At 41.8% G+C, this 4,528-nt stretch overlaps 2 non-coding genes across 2 annotated transcripts; one reads left to right on the top strand and one right to left on the bottom strand.

Moving 5' to 3' along the window:
• The first annotated feature begins 3,026 nt into the window (after window positions 1-3,026).
• trnae-cuc (transfer RNA glutamic acid (anticodon CUC)) lies at window positions 3,027-3,098 on the top strand. The gene has a single exon. It is a non-coding gene; the product is annotated as a tRNA-Glu (tRNA).
• Window positions 3,099-3,157: 59 nt separating this feature from the next.
• Window positions 3,158-3,246, bottom strand: trnay-gua (transfer RNA tyrosine (anticodon GUA)). The gene is given in 2 exon segments: window positions 3,158-3,193; window positions 3,210-3,246. It is a non-coding gene; the product is annotated as a tRNA-Tyr (tRNA).
• Between the last annotated feature and the right edge of the window lie 1,282 nt (window positions 3,247-4,528).

The following is a 4,528-nucleotide window of genomic DNA, read 5'->3' as shown; positions in this document are numbered from 1 at the left end:
ATGAAATTTTTCTTCCATTTTTAGTTCAGTTGGAAGTCTGTGAATGGTCTACGGTGGTAAAGACCCTGTCAAGCTTTTTCACGACTGGAAGAGTAGTGCAGTGTTTTTTTTCACATGGGGATTAGTGACTGTTCCATTGAGAGGTTGCCCTGAACACGCTGTTTGGTCGAGCTGCCTTCAAAAGGTTAAAACTGACCACCTTCCTGTTAGACGACTCAGTGCATGTGCAGAAATAATCACTCCTTGTGGAAAGTTTATTGAATAGAGTATTAAGAAGAAGAAGTATTATAATGTGTGTGTGTGTGTGTGTGTGTGTTGTTTCACAAAGACAGTAAGACAGTACTTAGACAGTAAAGTCTGATCCTGAGGTTGATGAGATGAATGTGTGGGACACTTATGGATTATCATAAAGGAGATTCACTGTGAATACCACAATTTTCACAGTTTTAGTTAAGCTGTTCTTATTAAAATGATCGTTTTTACTTATTAATCTTTAGGAATTCACTGTTTAAGAAGTGATCTATGAGCAGTAGATATAAAGAGCTGTGCAGTAACTCCAGAGGAACTGAAAGCCATTATTGAGCTGAGTGAAATTTAACAGTTTTTTATTTTTTATTTTATTAGCAGTAACAACAACAAAAAAGTCTATTTTTAAGAATCTATCTTCAGATGTTTAATATAAAAGCTGTTTCCTGGTTGACAGGTAATTTCTTTATTTTCTGCTCTCTGGTTGAACATCGCCTGGCTTGCTTTCTACAGCTTCAGCCTCAGCTTCTTCCTGAACCATGTTTTCAGCCTCATCCACTTCTAAAAAAAAATCTTGATTAGCTTTTTCAATATGATGTAATGTTTAGATTGTATTCATTGACACAGATAAAATGTTGCACTTCAATTCCTCATTAATTTAATATCAGCAGATCACCAGGTACATTACCGACATCATGACATGATATTAATACCTGGTTTGTTGACCCGGACTTTCTTCTTTCTTCTGCCTCGTGTCCCTTTTTAAGGACCAGTGGACCTCAGTGCTGTTCTCTGATGAAAGTCAATTCATGTTGAGCAGAAATGATGGCTGCCAACGATGTTGGAGACGTTAAGGACAGCGATATGCATCAGCCACTGTTGTGGTGGTGTTACAGTCTGGGCAGGTGTGTCTACTCAATACAGAACTGCCCTACATCTTGTGAATGGTACAGTGACAAGCCAATACTACCTGAATAACATCATTAATCCAGTTATTGTGCCCCTGCATGAACAACACAGGCCTAATTTCTTCATCATGGACGACAATCCTCCGGCTCATCGAGGTCGCATCATTAGGGAACAGCTGCTGGAGGCTGGGGTACTTCAAATGGAGTGGCCTGCACTTTCTCCAGACCTTCCGGAAATCTAACAGCAGCAGACACTCCCCTATTTACATCAACGGGTCTGAAGTAGAGCGTGTCTCCAGCTTTAAGTTTTTGGATGTCCACATCTCTGAGGATCTGTCCTGGCATCTGAACACCTCAACTCTGGTTCGGAAGGCGCAACAGCGTCTTTACTTCCTAAGGAGACTGAAGAAAGTTCACCTATCCCCCAAGATCCTGACCAACTTTTACCGCTGCATCATTGAGAGCATCTTGACGAGCTCCATCACAGTGTGGCATGGCAGCTCCACGATGTGTGAAAAGAAATCATTGCAAAGGGTTGTGAAAACCGCCCAACGCATCATCGGCACCCAACTACCTGCCATTGGGTCTCTTCACCACAGTAGATGTCTGCGCAGAGCACACAAAATAATCAAAGACTCCTCCCACCCGAGTCACAAACTGTTCAACCTTCCATCCAGGAGGAGATACAGGTCCATCCTCACCAGAACCAGTAGGTTTAGGGCCAGTTTTTTTCCTTCAACCATAAAACTACTGAACTCTACACTACACCGCTAGGACACTCATGTCTTTCTACACTTACCACTTTACAGTTCTGCTCCACTCTGTACATTCTGTTAATATAATATTTTTCTCTGTTAAACATTCTGTTGTACATTCTGTCATAATATAAGTTTTTCTCAGTGTGTAATATAATTAATGTACATATTGTCCATTTCATAGATTACACCTAGTATTATCTATTTGACTATCTATTTATATGAATTTACATATACTATATTTATACATACTATATAATATATGTATATTATCTGTTACTGTTGTACAAACATTGTACATAATGTACACATTTTTAGCACAATTATAATTACACCTGTCACTTTATCTACTGTAAATACTACTTGCACATACTTCTCTATGCACACTCTGACATAGCCTTATTTATCGATGTACATATTTACATATTTATCTGCACTTGTTCATTGGCAGAATTTCTATTATTTGCACTTCTGGTAGATGCTAAACAGCATTTCATTGCTATGTACCTGCACTCTGCAATGACAATGAAGTTGAATCTATCTATCTATCTATCTATCTATCTATCTATCTATCTATCTATCTATCTAATGCACAGGGTTTCACTTTGTCAACCAGGCGCCTCAAAAGCGATGGGCCAAAACGGGCAGATGTGAACGTTTGTGTGCATCGCTGCATGTCAAAGCTTTTCCGTAGGACAGAAATACCTGTTCTCGTCTAGACCTGATCGGTTAGCAGTACACCCCGCATGGCTCGCCAGCTCATCACAGGGCACTGCGCAAATACATTCACGCCCTCGCTCATACCTAATAGCGATTTGTTTCAGCCTATCCACCTACTGGCGTGTCTTTTGCAGGTGAGAGGAAACCGGAGAACACCGAGTGTACACGCACGGGGACTCCGGACAGACTGCAAACTGGTGACCCTGCAGCTGAGAGGTGGGACCTCTTTTAAGTCTTTTGAGACAGTCTGTGCAGACATTCTGTTGACCTTAAAGCGAATTTGTTTAAACTGCTGTTTCCTCAGGTGTAACTCATCCGGAATTGCCGTAAATTGCCACTAGAGGCCAATCCTGGGTGCTGCGCACAGCCGCACGAGGCCCACGCGCCTGTCCGTGTCTCTCTGGTGGTCTAGTGGCTAGGATTCGGCGCTCTCACCGCCGCGGCCCGGGTTCGATTCCCGGTCAGGGAAGCGAACTGTTTTTTCGTTTTCACTGAAACGGCGCGCTTCCCGGCGGCTGGTAAAAGCTGTCCTTCGAGCCGGATTTGAACCAGCGACCTAAGGATGTCCATTTATAAGCACCTACAGTCCTCCGCTCTACCAGCTGAGCTATCGAAGGGCGGGTGCAGTGACACCTTTGGGCAGCGACCTGGCAAACAGGACCCCTGGCGATTTTGTCTGTTACGAGCCACGTAGTGCAGCGGAACAGAAACAGTGGAACAGAATTAGCGTAGCTGCTGTTCATAATATTAGCAGCACTAGATGATAGACACAGTCAAGTGCCTTTTACAAGGGCTTTTGCTCACAGAAAATACAGTTGTGTTCAAAATAATAACAGTCCAACATCACTAACCAGATCAATCACTGGTTTTGCTTAAAATTATATTTCTTCATGGCAAATATTTTACTAGTAGGTGTAGTAGAGCAATAGAAAACCAACAGACCCAACAGTAATGACATGCATGTTGCTTATTCTGTGTAATTGAATCATTAATTGAAAAGGGTGTGTTCAATATAATAGCAGTGTGGAGTTCAATTAGAGAGGTAAATTAGTCTGTGAAAAAAACTGGTGTCAAACATGTGTCCCTTATTTAAGGACGAAGGCAGCAAATGTTGTACTGTGCATTTCTCTCTGAAAATCAGAGTAAAATGGGTCGTTCCAGACATTGTTCAGAAGGACAGCGTACTTTGATTAAAAAGTTGATTAGAGAGGGGAAAACATATAAAAAAGTGCAGAAAATGATAGCCTGCTCAGCTACAATGATATCAAATGCTTTAAAATGGCAAATAAAACCAGAAAGTCGTGAAAGAAAATGGAAAACTACCATTCAAATGGATCGAAGAATAGCCAAAATGGCAAAGACTCAGCCAATGATCAGCTCCAGGGTGATCAAAGAAAGTCTAAAGTTACCTGTGAATACTGTAACAATTAGAAGACGTCTACGTGAAGCCAAGTTATCGGCAAGAAGCGCCTGCAAAGTCCCACTGTTGAAAAAATGACACGTGCTGAAGAGGTTACAATTTGCCAAAGAACACACTGACCGACCTAAAGAGAAATGACACAATATTTTCTGGACTGATGAAAGCAAGATCATTCTTTTTGGGTCTAGGGGCCACAGACAGTTTGTCAGACGACCCCCAAACACTGAATTCAAGCCACAGTACACTGTGAAGGCAGTGAAGCATGGTGCTGCAGGCATCATGATATGGGGATGTTTCTCATACTATGGTGTTGAGCCTATTTATTGCATTCCAGGGATCATGGATCAGTTTGAGTACATTAAAATAATTAAAGACGTCATGTTGCCTTATGATGAAGAGGAAATGCCCTTGAAATGGGTGTTTCAACAAGACAATGACCCCACACACACCAGTAAGTGAGCAGCATCTTGCTTCCAGAC

Source organism: Hemibagrus wyckioides, linkage group LG07, assembly GCF_019097595.1.
Source record: "Hemibagrus wyckioides isolate EC202008001 linkage group LG07, SWU_Hwy_1.0, whole genome shotgun sequence".
Lineage (NCBI taxonomy): Eukaryota > Metazoa > Chordata > Actinopteri > Siluriformes > Bagridae > Hemibagrus > Hemibagrus wyckioides.
The sequence above is the reverse complement of the archived record's forward strand: the minus strand, read 5'-3'. Positions and strand labels throughout refer to the sequence as shown.